This window comes from Salvelinus sp. IW2-2015, linkage group LG23 (genome assembly GCF_002910315.2).
Source record: "Salvelinus sp. IW2-2015 linkage group LG23, ASM291031v2, whole genome shotgun sequence".
NCBI lineage: Eukaryota > Metazoa > Chordata > Actinopteri > Salmoniformes > Salmonidae > Salvelinus > Salvelinus sp. IW2-2015.
The window spans coordinates 29,279,753-29,304,004 of NC_036863.1; the positions used below are offsets into that span (position 1 = coordinate 29,279,753).

The 24,252-nt window shown below is 44.1% G+C and overlaps 1 long non-coding RNA gene and 1 pseudogene across 1 annotated transcript; one reads left to right on the top strand and one right to left on the bottom strand.

Annotated features, from left to right (window-relative positions):
- LOC111950285 (atrial natriuretic peptide receptor 1-like) overlaps positions 1 to 24,252 on the top strand; it is a 66,321-nt pseudogene that overhangs the window by 7,131 nt on the left and 34,938 nt on the right.
- LOC139022896 (uncharacterized) lies at positions 5,001 to 12,677 on the bottom strand. Its single transcript, XR_011473969.1, has 3 exons — positions 12,432 to 12,677; positions 5,534 to 5,618; positions 5,001 to 5,210 (listed from the first exon to the last, which is right to left on the bottom strand). It is a non-coding gene; the product is annotated as an uncharacterized lncRNA (long non-coding RNA).

Consider the following 24,252-nt stretch of genomic DNA (forward strand, 5'->3'; position numbering starts at 1 on the left):
TGTGTCTCACTTATTACCTATGATATTTGATGGCCCCTGCCCTCTGAATGATTCGTAGCAGCATGGCTTGTTAAGCGTGGATATTAGCTTTTGATCCTTGCTGCAGGGCATGGATGCCCTGGCAGCCTGAGCAAGAATTATGAGCTCAATCGATGCTGTGCAGATCAGACAACTCACTGCTGCAGATGGCCTGTCCCCAGGACAGACAGAGATAATAAGATCGGCGTCATTAGATGATACAGCAGTTTTATGAAACCCCTCAAATTTTTGCCCTCAATTTTTTTCCACTGTATTTTGGTTCAGTTTACCCTTCTGCTGCCTTTGAGGAAATGGACACAGTGAGTACAAAGCAAATACAATTCATTGCTACTCCAATCTATCACTTTCTTTGCAAAGTCAAGTGAGTCAACAAATAGATAGATAAGCCTCTCGATTGGTTCTCTATGAGCTTCCCTCTCCCGTTCCCACACGGGTATAAAAACGTCTCCAGAGAAGACATTTATTAACAGAGGTCAAGAGCCCTGCGACATTATAAGGGAGCTGCAGTCAACATATCAGATCTGTAGGTATTTCCTGCTAAACAGACTCTGTCATTGGGCTAATTACCCTGGYTCTTTGCTTTTTGTTGTTCTGCAGTTCATCATATTTAACCAGAGGTGAGCAAATTATGGACTTAGTCAAATTAGGAATTTGTTCAAACAAAACAGGTAATCCATGTCCTGGAACAAATACTAAATCTGAGTATTTCTGTTCAACAAGAAAGCATGTGTGACTTACCATGTTTCTTTTTGTTTTCACACTGTGAACTTCGTTGTTTTGGTTACATGGATCCAAATGTGTACTTTATGGAGCGCCAGAAGACTGTTGTCTTTGGCTTATTCCAAATTCACAGGCATCATGGTGTGATTGATTATGGCTTTTAGTTAAGGTTGTCTAACCCCTTTAGAGGAAGAAAAAAAAAAAAAGGTTGTCTATCTGAGATCTGGTAGAATGGCCACACTAAGCCATGCATTTTGATGGAGTGCAGTTGACCTGTGTGCGCAGAACTTATGAGTTGTTTTATGTATTTAGGTTAAAGGGGCAATCTGCAGTTGCTACATCCATGTTTGGAATTATAAATGAATTATATGTACCCATTGATTCTTGAAGAATATAACTTATAAATGCCTCATGAGCTTAGTCCAACTGCCATACCCTATCAGAACCCAAAATGCAATCTTGTTTTACTCCAGTGTTTGTAAACAAAGTAAATATAAACTATATAGCTGCAAAACATGGTTAAATCTATTATTTTAATATCATGGATGGTCAGTCCTGGCATCCATAGCTCTGTCTATGAATTTGAGAGTGGTTACATTTCTCCAGGCCCATCCCTCAGCTTTTTACCGAAACAGAGATTACTTTAGTTTTTTAACTACTGATTCCCACTTTAAAGTGTCTATTTAGCATTAACAGTCGGAAAATGTTTAACCCAAAGACCTTCATAGACATATGTTTTTTATTGCTCATACACCTGCCTGGGAAAAAGCCATCGTAGGGGATGCAATGTTTCATTAGATTAGGACCGGTGTAAAATATAAATAATAATTTAGTAAAAAGGCTGTTTCCTGAATATAATATCTGCCATGGCCCAGTTAGGAATCAAAATAAACTAAACTCCCATTTATTTATCAGCAAATCTCCAATGCTTGAAACAGCCATTTGTACAACTCCATTTAGAAGAATACCCATGGACGAGTTATAGTGGAAATATGACTGACTCAAAGAAGAAAAGACTTAAGTCATAAAGTAGCAAGTGGAACATTTGGGTTAGCCTACACAGTATATGAGAGTACAAAAATACTTCCTGGTTGTAACTCTGTTCTGTCAGAGCACACAATCAGCAGTTGATTTACATGTTGTTGTGGTGGTTGTCCGTTTGTTTCAGAACAGCAGATGGTTTGAGGATCAGACAGACCTGCTTCATATTCAGATTTCAGCTCAGAGACAAGTAATACCACAACAACACCAACACTCATCTCACGCTATGGTTGGAGAGAGTGAGGGGCAGGAGTGCTCAATGTGCAAAAAAATATATGTGTGTGTGGTGTGAAAAGATATTGTAACAGCCCCCCCCAGCCCACCGTAGCACATAGACACACATCTGTCACACTCACCAGCAGTGCTGTGACCTTTTCCTCAGCACTCATCAAGAGAGAGGAAGCCTTTCACAATATGTTCCCCCACCTCACCACCCCCTGCTGCCATCCCTAGGGACCAATAAATAAATACGCACACCATTATGATGAGGAAATGACGCCAGAGACGGTTTGCGTGCTACAGGGACCTCAGTCTGTTGTTTGGGTGCATTCATTGTCTCAACAACTGTTGCTTCACCCAATTGCACCTTTTACTGAAAAAGAACATGGCTTGGATTGTTTTGGACTGGTTTCATTGTTGCTTCAGGGGCCTTAACAATAATCCAGGAGAAAAGACTGAAAGTGTGGTCTCTCATATCTCCTTGTGTGTGTGTGTCTACACTCAAAAATGAAAATGTCTTAGATTTTCCACAGACCTTAAAAGTGGTCTCCTGATGTGGTTTAAGCATTGTTGTGGTTTTAGAACAGGGATGGGTCAAGGGCTCAACTTTCTGTTGTGAGTTAGAATACTAGAATATACAAGGTGCAATTTCAAAATATGGCTGTGGATTTTTCTCTTGTTTTGTTAGTAGGGTTGCACATTTTGGGGAATATTCAGAGGTGGAAATTTTCCGTGGGATGTATTGGGAATATATGGGAATTAACGGGATTAATATTAATACCATTTAAATGTAGATGTTTTTTGCATTGGATATATTTACCATATCATATGGAGACAGAAACAGAAACCTTTCACCTTATCATAAGTAGACATAATTGCAAATGATTGAATCCTTCCAATAGAAATAAAAAAAACTATTTAGTTACGAATTGAACTTTAATTAAATGAGTTGACTATTCTGTAAAATGATAGTCTAGAAACTAAAGCTTTGGTTGTCTTCCTCTCAGGCTTCCATGTCTTCTCCCTGGACCACCTCAATGTCCACCTCTTGAACATCAGACTCTGAGGCCTCATCTTCATTGTCCCTTTCCAACCTTGTTGAGGATGGCTCATTGTCAGGCTCAAAAAGCCTCACATTTGCCCGGATGGCCACCAATTTGTCAACACTTGTATTGGTCCGCCTGTTGCGTCCTTTTGGTGTGTGTGTTCCCAAACAAGGACCAGTTGCGCTCTGAGGCGGCTGATGTTGGTGGGATTTGGAGGATGATGGAAGCAACAGGGAAAAGAGTCTCAGATCCACAAAGTCCCTTCCACCAGATGGCTGATGAGATATGTTGGCACGACTGCCATATTGCATCTCCATCCCAAAGCCCTTGCTTGGAAGTGTACTTCGCCAGACTGCCAAGAACCTTGCCCTCAACCAGGCCAAGGTGGCGAGAGACGGTAGTGATGACACCATAGGCCTTGTTGATCTCTGCACCAGACAGGATGCTCTTGCCAGCATACTTGGGGTCCAACATGTACGCTGGGGCATGTATGGGCTTCAGGCAGAAGTCTTCACGCTTTTGATGTATTTCAGAACTGCAGTTTCCTCTGCTTGGAGCAACAGTGAAGTGGGCAGGGCAGTACACATTTCTTCTCTTACATCTGCAAGCAGAGTCTGAACATCCGACAGAATGGCATTGTCTCCCTCAATCCGTGCAATGGCTACTGCTATAGGTTTCAGGAGTTTCAGGCTGCTTACCACTGTCTCCCAAAATACATCATCGAGGAGGATCCTCTTGATGGGGCTGTCCATATCGGCAGACTGTGATATGGCCATTTCTTGGAGAGACTTCTTGTCCTCCAGGAGACTGTCAAACATGATGACAACACCACCCCAATAGGTGTTGCCGGGCAGCTTCAATGTGGTGTTCTTATTCTTCTCACTTTGCTTGGTGAGGTAGATTGTTGCTATAACTTCATGACCCTTCACATACCTAACCATTTCATTGGCTCTCTTGTACAGTGTATTCATTGTTTTCAGTGCCATGATGTCCTTGAGGAGCAGATTCAATGCATGAGCAGCACAGCCAATGGGTGTGATGTTAGGGTAGGACTCCTCCACTTTAGACCAAGCAGCCTTCATGTTCACAGCATCCTGTCACCAGTGCATTCTGTCAAATACCTTCTGTTGTCACGAACGTCGTCAGGGTGGAAATGACCGGACCAAGGTGCAGCGTGGTGAGCGTACATTTCTTTTTATTTATGAATGTCGCCAACAAAAACAAGAAACAACTAAAAGAATGTGAAGCTGACTAGGGCTATACAGGCCACTAACACAGACAACTACCCACAACTAAGGTGGAAAAACTGGCTGCCTAAGTATGATTCCCAATCAGAGACAACGATAGACARCTGTCCCTGATTGAGAACCATACCCGGCCAAAACATAGAAACAGAAAACATAGAAATAAAGAAACTAGAATGCCCACCCTAGTCACACCCTGGCCTAACCAAAAGAGAGAATAAAAGCCTCTCTATGGCCAGGGCGTGACATCTGTGGTCCAAGGTCATTGACTGCCTTCAGCTCATCTGCAATGTAGAGACCCGTGTGTCTGTTGTCCCTTGTGTTTGTGCTCTTGTAGAATACTGGTTGAGGGGTGGAGATGATGTAGTTAATTATTCCTTGCCCACGAACATTCCAACACCCATCAGAGATGATTGCAATACAGTCTGCTTTCTCTATGATTTGATTGACATTCACTTGAACTCTGTTGAACTCTGCATCCAGCAAATGAGTAGATAAAGCATGTCTGGTTGGAGGGGTGTATGCTGGGCGAAGAACACTCGGATATCTCTTCCAATACACATTTCCTGTGAGCATCAGAGGTGAACCAGTTGCGTACACAGCTCGAGCAAGACATTCATCAGCATTTCTCTGACTACGTTCCTCCATTGAGTCAAAAAAACTTCTGATTCCAGGAGGACCATGAGCTGTTGCTATGGATATGGATTCATCATTTTCACCTCGAATAGAAGTAGAGGGACTTTTGTCAGAGGTTACTTGTTGTGAGCGCTGAGGGAACCTTATTGGCCAGATGATTCTGCATCTTCGTTGCATTCTTCACATATGATTTGGCACAGTATTTGCAAATGTACACAGCTTTTCATTCTACATTAGCTGCAGTGAAATGTCTCCACACATTTTCCTGTAAAGATTAGAAAGAAATGAGTAAAACAAACCCAAATACAATTCCATGTACAGATAAATAGCTAAGGAGTTAGATTAAACAACTCCTTTGTAAGATAAATGTTTTAAAATGAAACATATATGGAAACAGGTGAATTAACACTCCTCAATTAGCAAGTTAAAACCCACATGTTAGTAAAAACGAACCAGCAGAAATTGTTAACAAGTTAGAAATTACAGCAAACACACTTTGCTGTAGGCTACTATTCACCAGTTAACAAAAAAATTATGTATGTCAAATAAAATATATTCACCCCACCCAGTACTGTAATCAAAACTTACCAGAAAGCATGTAGTCCTTGGCTCAGACAGTGTAGTAGTGTGGGCTCAATAGCATCTCATTAGTGTGCAGGATCTTGAGAATCATCTGTAGATGTGATGGAAGAGTGCACTGCACATGTGATGGAAGAATGCACTGTGCATGCAGAGGGTTGCAATTCCATTGAATTGGGGATAGTTTAACAAAAAGATGCCACAAGACCTAGAATTGCCTTGTGTATCCCACAAAAAAGGTTCACTGTTATAAGCTAACTTTTTTTGATGAATTTAATCAAAATTCCCCAAATTCCAGGGCTCCCATGGAACATTTCCGGAAATGTAATCTTCCCCATATTGTGTGTGTGTGTGTGTGTCTGCCATCTCTATCAAGCAACCCAATTGACTGCACACAAAAAGAGCAACAGCCAAAAACATTTGGCAAAGTCTGAATTTTTTATCTACTTTGAAGAAATGTTTGGACAGAACACAACAAGACATTTATCAATGTCGTAACCTTTTTTCACAATATTTTGTATTATGAAAGACCAGATTGGTTCTTGTTTAATTTCAATCAGTTTAATTACACAAGCCAAGGAATCATGTGAATCGGGCGTTTATCAACCTACAGTTGAAGTCAGAAGTTTACATACCCCTTAGCCAAATACATTTAAACTCAGTTTTTCACAATTCCTGACATTTAATCCTAGTAAAACTTCCCTGTCTTTATTTTAAGAATGTGAAATGTCCGAATAATAGTAGAGAAAATTATTTATTTCAGCTTTTATTTCTTTCATCACATTCCCAGTGGGTCAGAAGTTTACATACACTAAATTAGTATTTGGTAGCATTGCCTTTAAATTGTTTACATCTTGGGCAAACGGTTCAGGTTATGGCTTCCAAAGCTTCCCACAATAAGTTGGGTGAATTTTGGCCCATTCCTCCTGACAGAGCTGGTGTAACTGAGTCATGTTTGTAGGCCTCCTTGCTCACACACGCTTTTTCAGTTCTGCCCACACATTTCATATAGGATTGAGGTCATGCGTTGTGATGGCTACTCCAATACTTGACTTTGTTGTCCTTAAGCCATTTTGCCACAACTTTGGAAGTATGCTTGGGGTCATTGTCCATTTGGAAGACCATTTGCGACCAAGCTTTAACTTCCTGACTGATGTCTTGAGAGTTGCTTCAATATATCCACATAATTTTCCTTTCTCATGATGCATCTATTTTGTGAAGTGCACCATTCCCTCCTGCAGCAGAGCACCCCCACAAATGATGCGCCACCCCCGGCTTCACGGTTGGGATGGTGTTCTTCGGCTTGCAAGCTTCCCCCTTTTCCTCCAAACAATAACGATGGTCATTATGGCCAAACAGTTCTATTTTGTTTCATCAGACCAGAGGACATTTACGATTTGTCCCCATGTGCAGTTGCAAACCGTAGTCTGGCTTTTTTATGGCGGTTTTGGAGGAATGGCTTTTTCCTTGCTGAGCAGCCTTTCAGGTTATGTCTATATATAGGACTCGTTTTCTGTGGATATAGATACTTTTGTACCTGTTCCTCCAGCATCTTCACAAGGTCCTTTGCTGTTGTTCTGGGATTGATTTGCACTTTTCGCACCAAAGTAGTGTCATCTTGAGGAGAAAGAACGCATTTCCTTTCTGAGCGGTATGGCGGCTGCGTGGTCTGATGGTGTTTATACTTGCGTACTATTGTTTGTACAGATGACATGGTACCTTCAGGCATTTGGAAATTGCTCCAAGGATGAAGCAGACTTGTGGAGGTCCACAAATTTTTTTTCTGAGGTCTTGGCTGATTTCTTTTGATCTTCCCAGGATGTCAAGCAAAGAGGCACTGAGTTTGAAGGTAGGCCTTGAAATACATCCACAGGTACACCTCCAGTTGACTCAAATGATGTCAATTAGCCTATCAGAGATGCTTCTAAAGCTATGACATCATTTTCTGGAATTTTCCAAGCTGTTTAAAGGCACAGTCAACTTAGTGTATGTAAACTTCTGACCCACTGGAATTGTGATACAGTGAATTATAAGTGAAATAATCTGTCTGTAAACAATTGTTGGAAAAATTACTTGTGTCATGCACAAAGTAGATGTCCTAACCGACTGGCAAAACTATAGTTGTTTAACAAGAAATTTGTGGAGTGGTCGAAAAAACAGTTTTAATGACTCCAACCTAAGTGTATGTAAACTTCCGACATTAACTGTATATTCACACACATTCCTGACCTGAATTTAAAGTTTCTGAGGTGACTAGAAAAAGTGGGAAAGTGACTTTTCATTTGGACTTTGATTTAGCAAATATATCACTCAAATGTATCACTAAACGATGGACCCATGTGGACACACTCTCCCCTTGCACACCCTCTCTTCGCCACTCTCTTTTTTGCCCTTCTCTTTGCTCCCTTTTTATTTATTTTTATTTCACCTTTATTTACCAGGTAGGCTAGTTGAGAACAAGTTCTCATTTGCAACTGCGACCTGGCCAAGATAAAGCATAGCAATTCGAACATACAACAACACAGAGTTACACATGGAATAAACAAAAACATACAGTCAATAATACAGTAGAAAAAATAAGTCTATATACAATGTGAGCAAATGAGGTGAGATAAGGGAGGTAAAGGCAAAAAAAAGGCCATGGTGGCGGGTAAATACAATATAGCAAGTAAAACACTGGAATGGTAGATTTGCAGTGGAGGAATGTGCAAAGTAGAAATAGAAATAATGGGGTGCAAAGGAGTAAAATAAATAAATAAATAAATACAGTAGGGGAAGAGGTAGTTGTTTTGCCTAAATTATAGATAGGCTATGTACCGGTGCAGTAATCTGTGAGCGGCTCTGACAGCTGGTGCTTAAAGCTAGTGAGGGAGAAAAGTGTTTCCAGCTTCAGAGATTTTTGCAGTTCGTTTCAGTCATTGGCAGCAGAGAACTGTAAGGAAAGACGACCAAAGGAGGAATTGGCTTTGGGGTGACCAGTGAAGTATAACCTGCTGGAGCGCGTGCTACGAGGTGGTTGCTGCTATGGTGACCAGTGAGCTGAGATAAGGTGGGGCTTTACCTAGCAGAGACTTGTAGATAACCTGTAGCCAGTGGGTTTGGCGACGAGTATGAAGCGAGGGCAACCAAGGAGAGCGTACAGGTCGCAAGTGTGGGTAGTGTATGGGGCTTTGGATGGCACTGTGAGTAGACTGCATCCAGTTTGTTGAGTAGAGTGTTGGAGGCTATTTTATCGATGACATCACCGAAGTCGAGGATCGTAGGATGGTCAGTTTTACGAGGGTATGTTTGGGCAGCATGAGTGAAGGATGCCTTGTTGCGAAATAGGAAGCCGATGCTAGATTTAATTTTGGATTGGAGATGCTAATGTGAGTCTGAAAGGAGAGTTTACAGTCTAACCAGACACCTAGGTATTTGTAGTTGTCCACGTATTCTAAGTCAGAGCCGTCCAGAGTAGAGGTCGACCAGTTTTATGATTTTTCAACCCGATACCGATACCGATTATTGGAGGACAAAAAAGACGATACCGATTAATCGGCCGTTAAATATAGATTTTTATTTATTATATTATATATAGTATATATATAATATAATAAGTATATATATATATATATATATGTATATATATATCATACACACACACACATTTTTGTAATAATGACAATTGCAACAATACTGAATGAACAATGAACACTTTTATTTTAACTTAATATAATATATAAATAAAATCAATTTAGTCTCAAATAACATGAGAACATATGTTAAAACGAACCACCAGCTTTCATGGGTCTTCAATATTCCCAGTTAAGAAGTTTTAGGTTGTAGTGCAGAAAGCAGAGCTTGTCTGCATGGTCCCCTGTCAGTCTGCTCCTCCGCGAAACACAGACCTTATTTTATTATTATTATGGAAGACATGAACGGTAAAATAACGAAGGAACCCCTTTCAAGTTCAGCCGCAAGTTATTACAGGAATTATAACTCGTCGACTATTTCTCTCTAAACCATATACCTTTGACTAATCCGGAAACTATCAGCTCGAAAACAAAACGTTTATTCCGTTCCGTATTTTATCTAACGGGTGGCATCCATGAGTCTAAATATTCCTGTTACATTGCACAACCTTCAATGTTATGTCATAATTACATAAAATTCTGGCAAATTAGTTCGCAAAGAACCAGGCGGCCCAAACTGTTGCATATACCCTGACTCTGCGTGCAATGAACGCAAGAGAAATGACACAATTTCACCTGGTTCATATTGCCTGCTAACCTGGATTTCCTTTAGCTAAATATGCAGGTTTAAAAATATATACTTGTGTATTGATTTTAAGAAAGGCATTGATGTTTATGGTTAAGTACACATTGGAGCAATGACAGTCATTGATTGATTGTTTTTTATAAGATAAGTTTAATGCTAGCTAGCAACTTACCTTAGCTTACTGCATTCACGTAACAGGCAGGCTCCTCGTGGAGTGCAATGTAATCAGGTGTTAGAGCATTGGACTAGTTAACTGTAAGGTTGCAAGATTGGATCCCCCGAGCCGACAAGCTTAAAAATCTGCCCCTGAACGAGGCAGAACGTTCCTAGACCGTCATTGAAAATAAGAATGTGTTATTAACTGACTTGCCTAGTTAAATAAAGATTAAATAAAGGTGTAAAAATAAATAAATAAAATCGGCGCCCAAAAATACCGATTTCCGATTGTTATGAAAACTTGAAATCGGCCCTAATTAATCGGCCATTCCGATTAATCGGTCGACCTCTAGTCCAGAGTAGTGATGCTGGACGGGCGAGCAGGTGCGGGCAGTGATCGGTTGAATAGCATGCATTTAGTTTTACTTGCGTTTAAGAGCAGTTGGAGGCCACGGAAGGAGAGTTGTATGGCATTGAAGCTCGTCTGGAGGTTAGTTAACACAGTGTCCAAAGAGGGGCCAGAAGTATACAGAATGGTGTCGTTTGCGTAGAGGTGTATCAGAGAATCACCAGCAGCAAGAGCAACATCATTGATGTATRCAGAGAAGAGAGTCGGCCCAAGGATTGAACACTTGAGCGTGGCTGAGGTGCACCCATGACCAGCTCTGAAACCAGATTGCATAACGGAGAAGGTACGGTGGGATTCGAAATGGTCGGTAATCTGTTTGTTAACTTGGTTTTCGAAGACCTTAGAAAGACAGGGTAGGATAGATATAGGTCTGTAGCAGTTTGGGTCTAGAGTATCACCCCCTTTGAAGAGGGGGATGACCGCGGCAGCTTTCCAATCTTTGGGAATCTCAGACGATACGAAAGAGAGGTTGAACAGGCAAGTAATAGGGGTTGCAACAATTTCGGCAGATAATTTTAGAAAGAAAGGGTCCAGATTGTCTAGCCTGGCTGATTTGTAAAGGTCCAGATTTTGTAGCTCTTTCAGAACATCAGCTATCTGGATTTGGGTGAAGGAGAAATGGTAGGGGCTTTGGCGGGTTGCTGTGGAGGGTGCCGGGCAGTTGACCGGGGTAGGGGTAGCCAGGTGGAAAGCATGGCCATTCGTAGAGAAATGCTTAAAAGTTGCATATCATGGGGGCTATTCGATGCTGATGCAGAACGCCACAGGATGTTTTTGTGCTGGTCAAGGGCAGACAGGTCTGGAGTGAACCAAGGACTATATCTATTCCTAGTTCAATTTTTTTTGAATGGGGCATGCTTATTTAAGATGGTGAGGAAGGCACTTTTAAAGAATAGCCAGGCATCATCTACTGACGGGATGAGGTCAATGTCATTCCAGGATAGCCCGGCCAGGTCGATTAGAAAGGCCTGCTCGCAGAAGTGTTTTGGGGAGCGTTTGACAGTGATGAGGGGTGGTCGTTTGGTCGCAGACCCATTACGGATGCAGGCAATGAGGCAGTGATCACTGAGATCTTGATTGAAAACAGCAGAGGTGTATTTGGAGGGCGAGTTAGTTAGGATGACATCTATGAGGGTGCCCGTGTTTACGGATTTGGAGTTGTACCTGGTAGGTTCATTGATAATTTGTGTGAGATTGAGGGCATCAAGCTTAGATTGTAGGATGGACGGGGTGTTAAGCATGTCCCAGTTTAGGTCACCTAGTAGCACGAGCTCAGAAGATAGATGGGGGGCAATCAATTCACATATGGTATCGAGGGCACAGCTGGGGGCAGAGGGAGGTCTATAGCAAGCGGCAACAGTGAGAGACTTGTTTCTGGAAAGGTGAATTTTTTAAGTAGAAGCTCGAATTGTTTGGGTACAGACTTGGATAGTAATACAGAACTCTGCAGGCTATCTTTGCAGTAGATTGCAACACCGCCCCCTTTGGCAGTTCTATCTTGGCGGAAAATGTTATAGTTAGCGATGGAGATTTCAGGGGTTTTGGTGGTCTTCCTAATCCAGGATTCAGACACGGCTAAGACATCCGGGTTGGCAGAGTGTGCTAAAGCAGTGAGTAAAACAAACTTAGGGAGTAGGCTTCTAATGTTAACATGCATGAAACCAAGGCTTTTACGGTTACAGAAGTCAACAAATGAGAGCACCTGGTCCCATTCATCTTATTGATGAGAACTCTATCTTTTGTCAAAGCCATACAGTAAAGATAATCACTTCCAAAGAAAGAMGATCAAAGAAAGGCTGAGTTATTTTCCTTTTCACTACACACACCCACATGCCCAGTGATTACATAACTTCTATAGGTTAGTGAGAGTACAGTATGCGAGTAGAAAAGCTATACACTGCATATCCAAAAGCAACGCTTGGGTTGTTAATCATTAGTTGAGGAATTATACAGCACCCAATTGCTTGACGAGATAGGAGCACTCAATTCATCCCAATGGGATTACCTGTCTATAAAGAAATGTCTATACACAGTTTAAAGAACATCACACTACCTGCGAAAGGGAGGGGGTGATTTTTCAATTACCTTTCATGGTGGCAGATCTTTGTAGAGATTGTAGAAAATGTTGATGAGCGAGAGAGTTTTGGCAGTTGAGTTTGTTATCCCAGTGTTAAGAGGGACCTGTAACTCTGTGGGGTTGTTGACATCACCCTTGCCTCGACATGACCCCTTCACTCCATAGCTTGGACTTCCCAAAAGGGGTGACGCAAGACCCTGGAGCTTCCATCTCTTCTAGCTCGCTTCCTCCTGTCGCTATGGTTGCTGAGGCAGACGGTGCCCAGCCTTGCCTTTCCCTTTCCTCCCCCTCAGCCCCCTCGGCCCCCTCGGCCCAGTCCATCTGGCATTAGTTAAAAATTAATATCCTGGAATCCTGGAGAGGCAAGGAGAAGGAGGGGAGTCTGACATGTAGGCCTATAAGTTTGCCTTAGAGCCTGTGGGAGATGGTAGTGGTGATGGTTGTGGTTGGTTTTAGATTTGTTGGTTTGCATGATTACACACAGACGAGTCAACACACACATTGAGTTATCTTGGTGAGTTTAGGCCTGCTGTTCATCACAGGTGGAGTCTGGAGTCCTGGGAGGGACGGAGGCTGCTTCTGCCGTAATGGTTCAACTTTGAACGCACTCCCATCCTAGTTTAACATCTAACAAAGCTTTTTATAGTTAGACATTGTATAATTGGATATTTTCTGTATGATGTTGAATATACACTCTTGGGGAAAAAAGGTGCTATCTAGAACCTAAAAGCGTTCTTCTGTTGTCCCAATAGAATAACCCTTTGAAGAACCCTTTTGGTTCCAGGTAGAATATTTTTGAAACCAGAAAGGTTTCTATATGGAACCAAGAAAAGGTTATCCTATGGGGACAGTCAAAGAACCCTTTTGGAACCCTTTTTCTAAGAGTGTTTAGAAAAGAAATGCTCTAAACTAGATACTGGATTGTAGTTTAGTTATGGCTGGTAGTTCCATGCCTGGGACAAATCCACAGACTTCTCTACCACATTTTGGGACAATTAGCTCCCAGGGTGTCTAGCATGAACACACGCACCCACACGCACACACACACGCGCACATGCACATGCACATGCACATGCACATGCACATGCACACAGTCTCTCTGAGTGCATCTCCTGCTGAGGAAAATCATGATGTCAGAACTTGATGTGTCATAAAAAACAACACAACCTTCAACATTTGTTCTTAGAGAGAGATAGCACAGGACTAAATTCAAAAGACTCTTGTATCTCTCAATTAGCATAGAGCATTTTACATTTTGAAAGCTGACCCTCTTTAGACTGTCTTCCACCATTTTCAGCACTCACAATTAATTTAGATAGTACAGTAGTTTACCTCGATGTTGAAATGTTAGGGATAAGGCCTGTTATCATCTCAGGATGGAATCAAGGAAATGTTTGTGAAGTCTTGTACCAATTTTAAATAATTCTCGTGGTTTATATAAGGAGTCTTTATGGTAGGGTAAACCTAATGGTTTGTTCACACTATGATGGAAATATTGAATTGAGGCAAGGTTACCCCACAGACAGAAATGAGCAAAATTATTATAAAACCAATAATCTGTGGGACTCAATGTTTCGAGTAACTTTAATTCAAAGCTCTGGTGTGGCCTCTTGTACCATCTCATCTTTGATCTGAAAGTCAGTTCCACTGTTGAGTTGACCAGCTCTTTTCTCCCTGGGGCATTTTCCAAGGCTCTCCAACCTGTTTGTGTTGTTTGTTTGTATCAGTATATATCCATGTAAAGTTTTTGAAATTGTCTTTTGAGTCATCAGATAAACAATACCATATTTCTGGTCAGATCCCTGCAGGCCTAAGCTGCGATACAAGAGGCTCTTGCTGATTTCATCCCACCTTTCAATAAGGCCCTATTGGGTTTGTTTTGTGTGCTGTGTGTGGCTGATGGCAAATGAAGCAAAACAGAAATTCAGTATGAATGGGTTGATAGTAGCCACAGTCTAAGAGAGGTATAGTATCTCAATAGTGTTCACTTATAGATGTCCCACTGGGCACAAATGTTGCTCAAAGTATTTTGATTTACATTTGATTGGATTGTCAACTAACAAGAAATGAACCAAAATTGGAACCATGAAAAATTGGGTGAAAAAAAGACAAACATTCCCAAAATACTTTTAAGTTGATGACTTTTTGCAAAGTTGTTTGTTGAAATGACGTGAAAACAACGTTGATTCAACCAGTTTTTTCCCAGTGAGATGGTGACTGCATGGACACATAGAGGGGTTGTTTGGAGTGAAGTACACAGTGACATACTGCGACATACTGTTACATCATTCTCATTTAATGTGCCAGCTTCGGGTCCCCATACACTGGTCTTCTTGCTTTCATCCAAAGATCCCAATAGGTATGCCAAGCAGCAATGTTTCTAAGTAATATTCCATATAAAAATATTAATTGGGATTCACTTCCACTGTCTGCATATTGCAATTTGTAATTGTAATGCAATTAGATAATGTCATGGTTAATCAAGAACCAGGGAAGTCTGCTGTCTCTGTCACTTGACTGCGGAATTGTCGTGTGTTCAGGAGGAAGTTGACAGGTCCTACATCACAGTAATTCAAAGACTAAATCAAGTGTCTTTGTTTCTCTGGAATGTTTTGGGAGATTACACTGACACAGAGGGATTGATTATGTTATCAATCACCAATTTATAGGAAAGGAAGAAGTTGTGTGTGGTTGTGAGAGACAGAGTAAAGAGGGCTACAGAATTCAAAGCGGCAAACAGACATCCGTGACTCGATAACGGCCAATTAAAGTTTGTAAATAAAACATTTTTAAAAGTTTGTAAATATATAATAATGGTCCATCAGCCTGTCTCTACTCTGCGGTTGTGGACTCTGAATTAAGTTAAGAAAAATTAATTAAGGTGGAGGGAGAGAAGGAAATGGAAAAAGTAAGAACTGTTCTTATTCCTTCCTTTCATCGCTCTCCCTCTCCTTCTAACACCCCCCTTATCTCTCAATGTCACCTTCTGATAACCTTGTGTGAAGGTAAGAAAATCAGACAGGATGGTGTGGTGACGTGTGACAGACATTTTGTTTGCTATCTCCGCCTCACTCTTGCTCTCTCATCCAGTCGTCATGGTATGAGCTGGGCTGTCCACAGTGAAACCAATACACCATCAGTTCTTCCTGAGGTTGGAAGTTCAAAGGAAGTGTCAGACTGCCTGAAGATGATAGTGGAAATGTGTGTGACCCCGCACTTATCAGGCATGAAAGGTATGTAAAGTCACAGTGTTTGCTCCGCCCGGTGCCGGGGTCAGGCCTGGGCTTTGCCCCCTTGTACCGCTCTACACTCCTCTAGCCGTTATGCTATCCTGGTTTGTTTCAATCCACTCATGTTGTCAACAGCTTGTCTTACACCAAATGTTATATATCTTGGTGCCACTAAAAGTTGAGTGTGGCACCAAACCACTGGTGGCGCCATTGTTTGGAGGGGATCCGGATGAGGATGGAGTCTCACCAGGAGGAGGGCACTTAGACCCTCCTTATACTTTTGTAAGCCTCCTGAGCCCAGGGCGACACGGGAGATCCCTAGTAGTCTCCTTAGGTTTGTTGGTTTGGTTCCACTGCTCACTTCCTGAACAGTGTCATTAAACCCTGAAACAATAGAGCCGCCAGGACAGGAAGTACGTGCTACAGGAATGTCATCACGCCCCTGGAGACTTCCTGTGCCACTCTTCCACGCCACACGGTGCCAGACCAGACCACAATAAACTAGATAAGACCAGGGACGGACTAGAAATGAAAATGGCCCTGGACTTTTTGAATCAGACCGGCCCACCAAAACCCCCCCAGTGATACACCACTATCCACGCCACACTTTTTTGTAAACAAGATTACTGAACAATATTTATAACAATAACTTTAGCAAAATAGATGTCAAATAGAATAAGGGGAACGTGTTGCTCTTAGGAGGAGGCTGGCTAGAGGGAGCACATATTGGCACAATGGCACTGGCAGCAAGGGTGCAAGAATCTCTGGAACCATCTGACCAGTAAAATAAATAATACAAGAAGAAATTTGTAGGTGAAAAGACTGGTGAGTAGGCAAGTCAGAGAATAAAATAAAAATAAACATATTTCCTACTTCCTTAAATTAGCAATTTCTGCAGCAGTTTACTTCTCTCATCAATGCCATCTATAACCAGGTCACTGTCCAGGGCCATTAAAACATCTCGCTCAGTAGCCATGAGCATAAAAGCCTCCAGGTGCTGTTGAGCCTACTCTTGATGAATTTCAGAGTAGAGAAGCTCCGCTCACAAGCTACCTGGGTTATTGACAGGGTAAGTAGGATCTTGTAAGCAAGGCCCAGGATGTGGTATGCGTCGTCAATAGGTTGTACTGACTAAGAATACAGTAGCAACACACTGGACAGTCCTTGCAAGATGAACAGCTCTTGTTCACCATCTCCACCTCGTCTTAATTTCCTTCAGGTCCATGATCCTCCATAGTCCTGGTTGTGTATTCTTCAAATCCCGATTGTTTTAACCTAGTCCACTGTTCTGCCAGACTCATGAGCTCACTCTGTAAATTGGCCACCGTTGCTCTGCTGTCAAATTTGATCAAACATTTGCTTAGTTCTTGAAGGGCTGTCTGTGGAAGGCCACTGGCACTGGATGTTAGCTGACTAAAGTTTTTAGGGTCCAGAAGAGCCATGTCGGCATACAAAGTGCCATTACTCAGAAATCGCAGATGGACGTTATCTATACCTGTATCCAGAATTTGATTATGGACACCAATCCTGTATGCACTCTCTGCCCCAATAAATGTCTCATATTGTGTCATCTCTCCAGGCATGGTTTTCTTATTTCGAGCCCTTTTCGTTGGCAGAGTGGTCTCTAACTCCAGCTCTGTTTCCTCATCCCGTTCCTGCGACTTCCTGTTGGCCCACTGAACAAATGTGTCTGCAGCTGCCTTGACTTTTTCAAAATCTCTTGCCATTCCTTTCAGCTGCTCCTCTGTAGACATAACCATACTATAAGGACACCAGGCGAGACCCAAATGCAGACACAGGAGGCAGATGGTTGAGAGTTCATAAACCAGGTCAGTCCAAACAGTACCAGGCGATAGGCAGGCTCGAGGTCAGGGGCAGGCAGAGTGGTCAGGCAGGCGGGCTCAGAGTGAGGACCGGCAAGGGTCAAAACCAGGAGGGCGAGAAAAGAGAGACTGGGAAAAGCAGGAGCTGAGACACAAAAACGCTGGTTGACTTGACAAACAAGACGAACTGGTACAGAGAGACAGGAAACACAGGGATAAATACACCGGGATAATAAGCGACACCTGGAGGGGGTGGAGACAAGCAATAGGACAGGTGAAACAGATCAGGGTGTGACAGTACCGCCCCCTCTAGGGGCGCCATCTGGCATCCTACTTGGGCGCATACCTGGTTGACCGGGGTGTCGGCGGTGGAAGTCGGCGATGAGGGCTGGATCCAGGAACCCAGCACCTCTCCTCCGGGCCATAACCCTCCCAGTCAACCAGGTACTGGATACCCCTGCCCTGTGGTCGAACACCCAGGAGGCATTTTACCGTGTATGCCGGATGGCCATCGATGACACAGGGAGGAGGGGTGGGCCTGGAGACAGAAGACAAAGCGCTGTGAGACACGGGCTTAATCCTAGACACATGGGCAGTAGGGTGAATACGGAGGGTACGSGGATAACAAGAGACGGACAGCAGTGGAACTAAGGACTCTAGAGATGGGAAAAGGACCAATAAAACGGAGGGACAGTTTGCGGGACTCCACCCGAAGGGGCAGGTCCCGTGTGGAAAGCCATACCCTCTGCCCAATGCGGTAGCGGGGAGCTGGAGTCCGGCAGCGATCCGCTTGTTGACGATACCTGGAGTTGGTCTTGAGAAGTGCCGCCCGAGCTCTTCTCCGGGTACGTCGACAGCAGTGGACGAACATCTGGGCTGAGGGTACGTTGACTTCTCTTGTTCTGGGAAGTCCCGTGGCTGAACAGGGCAGGGTGTTCGGGGCATACTCAGGTAGTGGGGTTGGTTGAAACCAGGCATCTTAGGGTGATTTCCAGGTCCTGGTTAGCTCGCTCCGACTGGCCTTTAGATTGGGGAATGCCTTCCAGAACTGAGACGAGAACTGAGGGCCCTGGTCGGAGACAATGTCCACCTGGAGTCCATGGATCCGGAAGACGTGCTGCACCATGAGCTGGGCCGTCTCCTTGGCAGAGGGTAGTTTGGGGAGAGGGATGAAATGGGTGGCCTTGGAGAAGCGATCCACTACCGTCAGAATGACGGTGTTGCCATCAGACGGAGGAAGCCCAGTGACAAAGTACAGAGAGATATGGGACCAGGGACGATGAGGAACAGGTAGTGGCTGAAGGAGGCCAGAAGGAGCTTGCTGTGGAGTCTTGTTCTGAGCACAGTGAATGCGGCGACGAAGGCAGAGACGTCAGGAACCATTGTGGGCCACCAGAAACATTGTCGGAGGAAGGCTAGTGTTCGACAGGAACCTGGATGACAGGTCAGCCTGGAGGAATGAGCCCATTTCAGGACCCGGGACCAGACTGAGTCTGGGACAAACAACCGGTTAGCCGGGATCCTTTCAGGTTCAGGCTGGGAACGTTGTACCTTGTGAACCATGGTTTCCATACCCCAACCCACAGAAGCCACAAGGCATGAGGTAGGGAGAATGGTTTCGGAGACCGAGGGTGTGGCAGAGCAACTCTATAGGCGGGAGAGGGAGTCAGGCTTCACATTTTTGTACCCTGGGTGGTAGGAAATGGTGAAGTTGAATCTTGTAAATAACAAAGTCCACCGGGCCTGCTTTGAGTTAAGGCGCTTGGCTGTACGGAGATATTCCACATTTTTATGGTCGGTCCAAACTAAAAATGGCTGTTCTGCTCCTTCCAGCCAGTGCCTCCACTCTTCCAGCGCCATCTTGACCGCCAGAAGTTCTTAGTTGCCTACGTCGTAGATCCTTTCTGCAGGATTGAGACAATGGGAYAGGAAGGCAAAGGGGTGGAGCTTTTGGTCCTGGGCAGATCGCTGGGATAGATCGCTGGGATGGCCCCCACTCCAACATCAGAAGCATCAACCTCCACCACAAATTGATGGGATGGGTGCTGTGGTGAACCAATGCTTCAGGTCCACAAAGGCTCTGTCAACAGCTGGAGACCATGTGAACGGTACTTTAGGAGAGGTGAGTGCAGAGAGGGGGGCCGCCAGGGTGCTGTAGCCCCGAATGAAACGGTGGTAGAAGTTAGTGAACCCCAGGAAACGTTGTAACTGCACTCTGGACGTAGGTTGAGGCCAATCTACCACTGCTTTCACCTTTTCAGGGTCCATTTGGACATTTCCACCAGCGATGACATATCCCAGAAAGGAGATTGTAGAGTAGTGGAACTCAAACTTCTCGGCTTTCACAAACAACTGGTTCTCCAGGATGCGCTGAAGGACGTGTCTGACATGGAGAACGTGTTCTTGGGCAGACYGGGAAAAGAACAGGATGTCGTCAAGGTAGACGAACACAAAACGATTTAGCATGTCCCGGAGCACATTGTTTACCAGGGCCTGGAAGACGGCGGGGGCATTGGTGAGTCCAAACGGCATGACCTGGTACTCATAATGTCCACTGGCTGTGTTAAATGCTGTCTTCCACTCATCTCCTTCGCGTATCCGAACCAAGTGGTAGGCATTCCGAAGGTCCAGCTTGGAAAAAATGGTGGCCCCCTGGAGAGGTTCGAAAGCTGAAGAGAGGAGTGGTAGGGGGTAACGATTCTTGACCGTTATATCATTAAGACCCCGGTAGTCAATGCACGGATGCAGGGTCTTGTCCTTCTTCTCCACAAAGAAAAACCCTGCACCGGCAGGAGATGCAGACGGATGGATGCCTCCAGTAGCCAGAGATTCCTCAATGTACTCCTCCATGGCCTTGGTCTCTGGCCCGGATAGAGAATATAGCCGACCACGAGGTGGTGTGGTGCTGGGGAGGAGATCAATGGCACAATCATAAGGACGGTGCGGGGGAAGAGAAGTAGCACGTGCCTTACTGAATACCTCCAGGAGGTCATGGTACTCAGTGGGAATGGAAGAGACATCGGAGGCTTTGCTTACGCCCTGAGGAGGACGTCTCGGGGACGGCTGTGCCTCTTTAAGTCAATGGGAATGGCAAAACGGGCTCCAACCCAGGATTGAGCTCGTGGTCCAGTCAATAACAGGGTTGTGTTTTTGGAGCCAAGAAAATCACAGAACAACAGGAACATGGGGTGGATTGATGAGGAGGAACTGTATGGTCTCACTGTGGTTTCCTGAAACCCGTATCTGAACGGGCACTGTGCTATGGGTGACTCTTCTAATTGAACGGCCGTCCAGTGCCCTTGCATCCATGAGGACAGAGAGAGTTTGAGTGGGAATACTTAATTCAGAAACCATGGTAGCATCCAGAACACTTTCATCAGCACCAGATTCATTGCTCAACTGGAAGAGTCACCCATAGTACAGTGCTCGTTCAGATACGGGTTAGACTGACTTAGACTGATCTTAGACTGGTCTCCCCACAGCAGAATCACAAAAAAAGGTGTACGGGTGATGGGAATTAGGGAACTCCCAATCTGGCTCACCAGAGTACTTGTACCCACTAGAGAAAAGGGTTTCTTAACAGGGCAGGTGACTATATAATGTCCCACACCTCCACAGTACAGACAACAGTTAGAACTCAGCCTACGCAAGCGTTCCCCAACCGATAATCTAGCTCTTCCCAGTTGCATGGGCTCTGGAGTATCCAACTCACCCGTCGCCGATGATTCTCGAGGAACCTTGGGTGTTTTCGGCTCTCCTCGGAAATACACACTTCGGGGATTTCCGGATTCCAGCATCAACAGATGAACGAGTGTTCCCGAGGCCCGACCTCCTCTCACACCGGCTTTCTCATAGGCGCCCATCAATCCTAATTGAAAGGGCGATGAGGGAATTAAGGTCCAGTGGTATTTCCCAAGCTGCGAGCTCGTCCTTTATCCCCTCCGACAGTCCGTGAAGGAAGGTGTCGAACAGAGCCTCCGGATTCCAGGAAGTCTCGGCAGCCAATGTGCGAAAATCAAATGCGTAGTCTGCCACACTACGGGAGTTCTGACGTACCTGCAGTAGTTTTCGAGCCGCCTCCCTCCCGGAGAATCAAAAACCTTCCTAATKTCTGCCTTAAATTCCTCCAAGGCTATGGCACACAGCAGATTGCTCCTCCCACACAGCCGTCGCCCAGGAGAGCGCCCTTCCGGACATTAGCGTGATTAAATACGCTATCTTCGATCGGTCCGACGGGAATGAAGAGGGCTGGAGTTCGAAAATGAGGGAGCATTGGGAAAGGAATGCCCGGCAGGTACCAGGATCACCTGCATAACGCTCCGGAGGAGGTAAGTGGGGTTCTCGGGGAGMCGGGGTAGATTGAACCAATCCACAACTAGTTGAACAGTTACTGGGTGGTTGGGAGGTCTCAGATGTGGCGTGCTGCCTATGAGCTGCTTCACGGATTCTGTCTGCCAAAACAAGGTTCAAAATGTGTGCAAAGCACCACACATGCACTTGATTGGTGGACTTTTCAGAGAGCAAGGCAGAGAAGCCTTTATACTGGCCTTGCATACTGGAGGCTCCATCAGTGGAATTGCCATTGCCCTTGCTGATGTCAAGCTTCATGTTTTCCAGTACTTCACTCAGTACCTGGACAAAGTATTGTCCAGTGGATGCCTCGCATTTCACCACAGCCACAAGCCTCTCTTGGATGACGTTCGTCACATATCTGACTCTGACAGAGCATTGGTCTTGTGTTGTAATGTCCTGCGTAGTGTCAATCTGGACTGAAAAYATRCCAGCTTCCTGGATTTCACTTGCTATGGTGGCCTGTATTGTGTGTTGGATGGTGGTAATGACGTTATCGATGGTAGTCTTTGATAATAGAGTGATTAGAGAGCCTCTGCCCCCTCTTGACCCAGACTCATGCAGTGTTTTGCTTTTCTCTATGCAGGCAGTGAGATGCTATTTCATATACAGGTTGTACTTTCCCAGCAGAATGATCATCTCTAAAAAGTTGCCATGGTCAATGCTGCTGTCATCAAGTGTATAAGCTGCTTCAGACTGCAGGCCTCTGTAGCTCAGATCCCTCTTGCCTATGACTTTAACAACATCTATAATGCGCTCTAGCACTTGCCTTCTTCTGTTCACTTGCTCTCTATGAGCAGACATCAGACTGCAGATGAACAGGCTCTCAATGATACCTTTGGAGGACCTTAGAAAGTAGGCCTCAGCATAATCTCTATGCATAATGCTCTTTCACTCTCTGATGGATATGCTTCCAGTCTGACATTCCATTCATGAAAGGGCTGTTCTCTGTGGGCTTTGCAAATGCCATACAAATGAAGCAGAATAAAGCATGGTTCTCTTCACTGCATGACAGCCACTTCCAGTTGGTCCCATCTTTACAAAAGAAAACCTTCTGCACCACAGACTTTTCACACTTTTGTTGGGGGTGGAAGCTAAAAAACATATCTAGGTCCCCTGACTTCGGCCTCTTAAAATAATCAAAAATTGGGGTGGCAGTCAGTGGCATCCTGGCTCTGGCTCAATCTACATCTGTCCACTGCAGATGCACTATCCTCAACCTGGATGAGTAATTAGTATATATTAGTATATTAGTATAATATTTGAATGTTAAATAAAAAGTATAATGTTAATATAATAGTATAATGTTAGTATAATATTAATATTAATTACATAATGTTAGTATATTCATAATTTCATGTAATAGTATACTATATACCACTAGTATAATATTAATTCCAATTGGACAATACAGCAGTTTAAGAAATACACAACCAACATTTATAATTTTTGTAGGTTTTGTTCCATCATTATATACTTGTGCAAGAAAAATGATCTACATTTCATTGGTGGTTAGTCTCTAATTTGTTAATGCTAAGTACTAACTTGTCATTAATCATAACCATTCATGCATAACAATGAGTTCAACATTTTGAAAGTTTGCTGTAGCACGTCAACCTTTTTTTAATGTCCCGCCCCATCCAGGCTGTGATTGGTCGGTTCACGAAAAGTGACATTGACGAGCACTTGTTTCAACAAGAGGCACCCGATATAGCTAAATAGCCAGCTATCGAAACCCAAACATTGCTTATCTTATCTCTATTGTCTTCTGTCTTACCGCTTCAGCTGCAAACCTTGACTAACAGTCGAACTGGTATCGCTGGGCTCAATGGGCTGCTCTCTCTGCTCTCTCTCCTCTCTGCTGCCAGTGCCTTCAGGCCCACTAGGCTGAGATGATTGACTGGTAACGGCGCCAAATGAATAATTAGTTATTTTAAAACATTTGGCTGCATCAGCCTCAAGGGACTTCAACCTCTTCTCTCTCCGCTTTTCAGCACCACCTTTACGTTTTTATCTTTTTGTTTGTCCATCTTGCTCCACTGCACTATTTATCCAAATGTCACCACTTAACAGAGATGGGAAAGGGGCGGGGCTCAGGTAAAGTTAGAATGGACTGGACCAAAAGTAATTGGCTGGAAGAGAGAGGCTGACAGATGTAATACCCAACTGCAGTGGGCCGGCAGCCCACTCGCCTGGGCCAGTCAGACACAGAGCACTTGGTTATTTTTATTTAAGCGGGGGTTGGGGTTATTTATATTTTGCGTTGCATCGGCCCCAATTATCAAGCGGTCCACCGGGAAAACTCCCAGTGCTCCAGATGGCCAGTCCGTCGTTGGACAAGACCCTAAGTAGACCATAACACAATAACCCATCAGACCTGACCAGCCCAGAACACAATACACTATGACAAGTTAGAATAGACAAGA